The sequence below is a fragment of the Andrographis paniculata genome, unplaced genomic scaffold (assembly GCF_009805555.1).
Source record: "Andrographis paniculata isolate CXL003 unplaced genomic scaffold, ASM980555v1 Contig74END, whole genome shotgun sequence".
Classification (NCBI taxonomy): Eukaryota; Viridiplantae; Streptophyta; class Magnoliopsida; order Lamiales; family Acanthaceae; genus Andrographis; species Andrographis paniculata.
This window is the reverse complement of record NW_026137611.1, coordinates 3,185,563-3,194,316: the sequence shown is the minus strand read 5'-3', so window position 1 is coordinate 3,194,316 and position 8,754 is coordinate 3,185,563.

Genomic DNA, 8,754 nt, shown 5'->3' with positions numbered 1-8,754 from the left:
AACAAATTGAGAAAAAAAGTTTCTCCTAAACAATTTCAATATATATATATATATATTTTATCAATTTTATAAAAGTTTTCAATATATATATATTATCATTTCATAAAAGTATTTTTAATATAAAATATTATTTTTTATATTAATATAATTTATATATTTCACATAAAAAACCTTTTTAATCAAAATACTAAACAAATTAAGGTTTTGGCAGTAAGAAGTGGGATGTTTATAATTCTTAAAGTGAATTAGTAAAAATAATTATTGTATAATAAAAATAATTATGAATTAAAATTAAGATAATTAAATAGTTTAATTAGAATTAAGAAAATTATAAATTATAAAATTTAATATGTGATTAAAGTGTATAATTATATTTTAAAAAATGAAAAGGACAAATCATGTGAGATTGACGAAAATAAAAAAATAAAATAAAAAATGAACACTTTATGTAGGATGGATGGAGTGAATAATTTTTTATTTTTGGGTTTGTACCAGGTGTTTTTATTCTTTTGATATTTTTAATTTGGTTGGGTGTTTGGTCCTATTTAATTAAATATAAAAGGTGTGTTTTTTAAAGGTTTTATACAAAATTTTACTATTTATTCAAAAAAAGATTTCCTCAAAAAATCAAATGAAGTACCTATTTTTTATTTTTTATATTATACTAAAAATTAATTTTACATAGATACCTATTTATATCACTATCACCTGATACAATTCAAAACTCAAAATTCAATCCCTAAACCAAACACACACATAGTGTATTTTACTAATACTGATATAAGTATACTTTTAATAATTTTCTCTCAATTTAAAAATTTGTTATAATACTCCCTCTGTCTCGTAACAACAAAGTATTTATTTTTTTATTTTAGTCCGTCCTATAACAAAGTATCTATTTCGTTTTTTAGTAAATGTACTATCTACCTAACATTACAAATATCCTTACAATTTACAATATATTACACAAATATCACTATATTTATTTTAATCATTTCTATTTTATTTCTACTATATCCCAATATAATACTAATATTTCTAAAATTACGTGCAAAAATCAAATGGATATTTAGTTCGGACGGAGGGAGTATATACTTTTTTTTTTATGGTAATAAGAGTTACATTTATTTTTGTCTGATATCTAAATATTAATTATTATATCAAAATACATTAAGAAAAAAAGACAAATATTTTTATTAGTATTTTATAATACAAATACAATAATACTTGAATAAATTATACAAATAAAATATATTTTTAATAATCTCTATGTCTCACCTATTGTGTCGTTTATATCCGTCTTATATCTCATGCCATATAATTTTTTTAAAACTAATTATATATTTTATTTCATTTTAAATTTTTTAATTTTAAATTATTATTTTTAATTAAATTAATTAATTATATTAATCTTAATATATAATTATTTATATTATATAATAATTATTTTTAGAGATACATTCATTCTTATTATCTAATGTCTACAGCAACATGGGACATGCAATGTGGAATGGAGAGAGTATTAAATATAACGATGCAAAAAGTAAATATAATTTTTATTATCGGAAACTAGTATTTTTATTAATATTTTCTTTTGCAGGGTTTATTTATGATTTTATATTTTTATTCCCCTAAATAAATCTGCAGTCAAATTTACATGTTTAGGCAAATAATGAAGAAAGAGCATTTTTCCTTCACGTTTGATGTTTTGTGTGGAAACTTTTAATTCACAACACAACCTATGGTGTCACATCACATTGTATCACATGTCCCAATTTTGCCCACGTTTTTTTTTTGTTCACTTGATAACAAACTTTATTGTTAATTTCATATAAATAAGTCTATTTATATGATTAATTTATTTATTGTAGGGAAATTTACAATTTAGTCCTAGCATAAGTCAATTTGTGCAACATTATTTCAGAAGTGTATATTCTTTTGGGTGCAAGATTAGTCTAACCTAATTTGTACATATTTAATTACTTTGTTATAATTTGATTGAACTTTTTTGAAGTCTGCGTGACTTAAAAAACACATGTATATAATTATTTATACGTGCCCGTATAAGTAATTATCTTAGAAATATAGTCAGCTATGATGCGTGAATTTTAATCCGTTGGAGTAACATGCACTCTTTAGCATTTCGTTTATTCGACTAATAAGGCTGGCTTTTAGATTTATCTAAGCACTTACAAAAGCTAAAATATTTTAGAAAGAAAAGGCTTTTAATAAAGAGAGAAAGTGGAAAGAATTTGGAGAACTTAAATTAAAAATGAGAATTTAGTGATTTGCAAGTGAGGGGTGAAAATTTTTTTATAGGCCAAAGACTCCTTCACAAAGTTTTAGAATGTACAACTTTCTAAGTCTATATATCTATAAGATTCTATGAGGTTTTACAAGATTCCATCATGTTCCGGGGATATTCTTGACCTAGAATATTCTCAAAAGTTTGTGTAAGTTCTAAGACAGAGAAAAAAATTCTGAATATAGACAAATTATCGTCTCGAAATTTCTTATGTGATATATGCTACTCGATAGATAACTCTATATTTAAAAATTACAATCATGCTCCAAACACGTGCATATGCTCATGTACCTTAAGAATACATCTATATTTTAAACGCATTCGGAAATGTTACTTAATATATGGTGTATTTAATGAACACGGTCATGTTACTTAATAAACAACCCTAATTTTGTATGAGTTCGTTTGAACACAGCCTAAATTTGAGAAAAGAGTAGGATCGTAGCCAGATAAGTTATTGGAAAGTAAATCAAACAGACCTTAAGTTTGTACGAATTTCTTTGAAATGAAACTAATTTTGCATGATCAATCTATATTGAGACGAAGGGTTTTTTTTTTATTTTGATTTGAATAATATTTTAATATAATATTTTATAAGAGAAAATAATATATTTTCATCGAAAACTATATGGATTGAATAGTGTACCAAATATATCCTAAGGGTTTGTCTGGTTTAAAATTAAAATTAATTTTTTACTATTCACTTTATGGTTATCAATAAAAAATTATTATTTTATTTCACAAAATATTATATAAAAAAATAACTATTTACACCAAAATTAAAGTAAAAAGCTCAAAATAAAATAAAAATAAACTTTAATTCTTTTTTCTTTATTATATATTATTTCATTCGATATGTCAAATTTACTTACTTTTCTTTTAATTCGTCCATTAAATTTTTTATATTATTAATTTTGGTAAAATTAATAAATTAACATTTATCAATTCCGAATCGAATCTCTTTAGAAAGAAGATCTTTTGTCTATTACAATTTTCTTAATCTGTGTTGACCTCAAATATTCTAATTTTTACCGAATAGATGAAGTATTACTGAAATTAAATAAAGAAAAGTGTTGTATGGTAAGTATTTCAATTCTTGTATATGTTAAATATATCAATGTATAATATTTTGCAATAAATAAAATTTTACATAATAGTACAGTTCTTTTTTAATAAAAACATACTAATTTCTGTATAAAATAATTTCACCCAAACATAAAATGTAAACACAAAAATAAATACAAAGTAAACAAACCAAGAACATTATTAATATTTTTCTAATTTTATTTAAACAAAATCAATGCTAATTAATGATAAAGAACTTCTTTATATTAGGGTAAACTGTTTTTTTAGTCCCGTAGCTGGATCCCCTTATCATTTTAGTTCCGTAAGTAGAGCCTGTCGCAAACTAGTCCCATAAGTGAAAAATTTTTGCTATTTTAGTCATTCGGCGCCGGAGATGCCCGCGTGGCTCGCCGGAGGTGACTAAACAAAATCAATACTAATTAATGATAAAGAACTTCCTTTATATTATTATTATTATTATTATTATTATTATTATTATTATTGCGTCAAAGTAAAGAAAGATTCAATGCATTATTAAAAATTTAAATAAAAAGACTCTCAATGCTAGAGCAAATAGCACACTTATTCAAAATAATGGGTTTGTTTGCTAAATTAGATATATTTTTCTTAAATAGATTTTCAATATATATAATACACATTTTATTATTTTATCATACAAGGTAAAGAACATCATATAACATCAAAATTTAGAAGTATTGATTTACTTATATTTCAATACTATTTGCCCTTAAATTAGGGACAATATTAAAAAATAATGAAGAATTGATACGAGCTCTAAATCAAATCAAATTCACTTATTTTTCTAATTATTTTAACATAAAAAAATTGTATAGAATAATTATCTCGGCATATATAAAAAAAAGAAAAATATTAAATTATATAATATTTATGATGAATTGACATCATTAATGTCATATTAAATTATAGTACTATAAAAAGTATACTTTATAACGTTAAATATATCATTTGCTTCTCCAAACGACTATTATTGGGTGAATGCATCATTTTCAAGCTTTGACATTGCGTAAATATTATATTGTAAATATGCGCATATCGATGGTTTATTGTGCGAAAATAAATGTAAAAAAATTCGATCTCTAACAAGTACAATACATTCATTTTTGTTGTAATAAATAAGGATAAAAAATGCAATAGAGTTAATCTCAATAATAAACAACACTACTTAAAGGATATTTCAACACTACAATGTTGTATCAATCTATGATTATGTAAATATCATTTCAAGACGGTACACATTATGTTTATATTGTAATAGAATATCATTATAGTGTTACAATCACAATATAAGCAACAATTATATGAATCATTACGGTTTTTAATGCACATGAATCATTACGGTTTTTAATGCACATGATTTGTGTAGTAACTAATTGGACTAATTTCTAAATAAAAAGTCTTGATTCAACATATTCTAAAATTGAGAATATCATATATACATGTGTATTTCTAAATCATATATATATTTGTTAATTATGAAAAAAAATATTAAGTTAATTTTTGTTAAGAGATATGAGAAATAATAATATAAGAAAAGTTCTAAAAAATATACTCCCTCCGTCTCAGCCAATTTGTTCACTTTAGTTGGAACATAGAGTTTTTAGGTATTGTGTAATTAGTAAATAATTAAAAAGTATATTAGTAAAAATAATTATGATATAATAAAAAAATAATTATATATTAAAATTAAGATGACTAAATAGTTTAATTAAAATAAAAAAAATATAAATTATGACATTTGAAAATGTTATTAAAGTTATATAATTATATTTCTAAAAAATAAAAGGACAAATTATGTGGACGGAGGAGTACATAAATGGATCAAAGTGAAACAAAATGATTAATATTTTCTAAATATAATTATGTTAATTGAGATTATATTTGATTCATGAATAGATCTTATATTTTTTTAAAATAAAAAAAAATTCAAATTTACCAATTATATGAATACTTCACATGTTGAAAATATTACATCATATATGATTATATGAATATCATTTCAAGATAATATATACTTATGTGTAATTTACCTTAAGACACCATTTTAGCGTTTCGATGATAGTACAAGCGGAAAATCTACACATCATTACTTTTTTGAATGTGTATGATTTAGAAAGTACTTAATTACATATTACATATGTTTCTAATTTGTATATATTAATGTTTTCAAATATAACTCATCTAGTTAGCGTATTTAATTCTTCTTAATTAATTATCATTCAATTATTTTTTTGAAATACCTAAAATACTTTTTGACTAAAATCAACTTTTTGATTGCCAATAAAATTGATCGGACAAATTAAATAAAATCAGAACACTACTCATTGTTATATAACATCAGGAGAATATAGAACAAGTAAAATATTTAATTTCTTATTGCAACCCATGATTTATTATTATTATTATTATTATTATTATTATTATTATAGCCCTTATTTAATTTCATAATTTACTTAATAATAACTTATTTTTTAAAAAATAATAAAAATAGAAAGATGAAAAACAATATGTTATAATGATACATATACATTTGTTTTCTAGGTAAAATATATTTAATGTTAGATTGTAATATTTCGTATGAAAAATTAATAAATTTTTATTGATAATAATAAAATTTTATATAGTTAAAAAGGCGAGGAAAAAAAATGTAGCCATTAGATTTATAATTTGCATATTGAAATTTTCAACTTCGGATGAATTTACCGGCATTTTGTGTTTGTTCACTTAGTATTTTTTGGGCGGGATGATTCTCATATATATTATTAAAAAAATATAATATACAAATATCAACAAAGTATATATTATATACATTTTATCTACTCATAAAATATAAATAATTAAACAAAAAATATTAATTTTTATATTAATAACACAATTTTTCACACCTTTTATTATTATTATTATTATTATTATTATTATTATTATTATTATTATTATTATTATTATTATTATTTCATTAGGTAGAGATTAATTAGGTAAAATAAAGTTTGGTTTTAATTGATTAATTTGGTTTCAAGTATTAGTTTATTGATTAAAATTCATCCCTTATAAGGAAGGAACCCTAATTTTTAGATATGAAGAAAATGATGTGTTTGGCTAATTCTTTGTGAATTTATTATTATTATTACTATTATTATTATTATTATTATTATTATTATTATTATTATTATTATTATTATTATTTATCGGAGTAGTAGATATAATTTATGGTTGGGTAAATATTTCATTACTTCTATTTCTTTGAAATTTTAATTTTAAAAAATGCAATATATAAATGTTATTATTTTTTTTTTTTTTACATGTAATTGAAATATTTTTTATTTTTTAAAGGTCTCTTGACATAAATTTAAAATTTTAGTTAAGATAATTGATCGAATTGCCTGAAAATCCACAAATCGAAATTTTGTCATGATAAAGACATGTAGGTACAAAATGTTTAGATTTGACTAAATTTATACATGTTTTGACCAAACATTGGCTTTGGAATATTCCATGCGAACATTTGACAATTACACGAACCTAATAATCAATAATTAAAATTAAATGAAAACGAATATAGAAACAAATTATTAAACAAAAAGTTATATTTCATGCTCGTGTTTGATACGTCTTAACTTATTAAAAGCATATATATATATGAACAAATTGAATTGAATTGAATAGAAATTGAGAATATTAATTTATTTAATTTAATGTCTTGAATGCAAATTTTTTAAATATAAACATTGCACTTTATTTACATACATAAAGTTACTTTATGCTCGTGTTACTTTACATTAAAAATATAATTATATTTGTATAATTTTTTGTACACATATATTTCTATTAGTATTATAAAACATTAATGAAAGTATTTTTACAATTATTTTTAAATTTATAAATTTTGATATAATAATTAATATTCAAATATCAACACTTAAAAAGTAAATGAGACATTAGACCTGGACGGAGGTAGTATTATATTAAAAAATACAGCATTAAATAAATTTGTTCACTTTGTAGTTTTGGATGAATGCATTTTTATGGTAGGTATGAAAATTATATTGATAATATAAAAAAATAATAATATTTTATATTGAATTGTTAATTTTTTATAAATAGATAAACGAGATATTTGACAATTGATTGTTATCTAATTTGACTAGTTTGATATATATTAATTACTTGTGTCAAAATATTTGATTAAATAACGGATTACATTAACCATTTGTATGTAAAATAAATGTTGTATAATTTATTTTTAAAATATTTAATTACCTGAGAACTTTTGTTATTAGTTATTATGAATTGTTAAAATATTACAAATGTGATTAATACATAGGGTAAATGTTGGAATTTATCAGGAATTAAACTCTAAGTTCAGGATCTTTCGTGTTGAAATAATTGAGATAAGAAAATAAAGCTAATAAATCTAACCTAAATCCATTAGCGCTGTCGGATTCAAATCTACAAATTAATAGAAGGTTTTGTGTTCTTCAAATCTATGAGGCAACCCCTCCTGAGAAAACCGCTAGGGTTTCTGCCGTTACTTCCACGATGAGATATAAAAAGTAATGGATGTTGCGTCTAGACTTGGGATCACAACCCTTAATATATATCTCTTTTTATTAATTGGCCTTATAATCCAATTAATAAGTTATCGGATTTCTGCACATAGGAGGCCCGCCTTTACTAAATACATTTAAGCCCAATAAATTTAATAGACCATTTAATATAGGCTTAACATAACTGATAACTCTAATAGTTACATTTAACCCCTAATTGGATTTTTAATCCAACAATCTCTCACTTGGGTAAATGTATATTGTATAACCTTACGAGCTCATGAAAAATTTGCTATTAGATCCTTTAATGTATTTTACCAATTTTATCTATAAATCACATCAATGCGGATCAAAGCGGCCGTCACTGCATTTATCGCAATGAAACCAATCAGTGATAACAACACTAATATAACATAAGATTCGATCAAGTGCGAATGCACAATATGAAAATTTCATGCAATATGATCTTAACATGACTATTTTTAACTAATCCACCTTAACTTTAATTCAGAATAACTAAATATTGAATTAAAATTGAATACCGAACAGTGCATACTGAATACTGCAGTATAAAATAAAGTAACCTTAGTTGTATTTGAACACTACTAATCAGCTTCCACTAAACTGAAATATCGAAATATGGTTCTACACTCAAACGAGCAACATGCTCACTATAGAACTTATGTGGACACCATTTAGTAATTAAGCGGATCCGTAATCATGGAAGTTATACGGATATGTTTAATAACTAACTTATGATATGAAGCCACATAATTAAGCAAATGATGATTATTATAATCA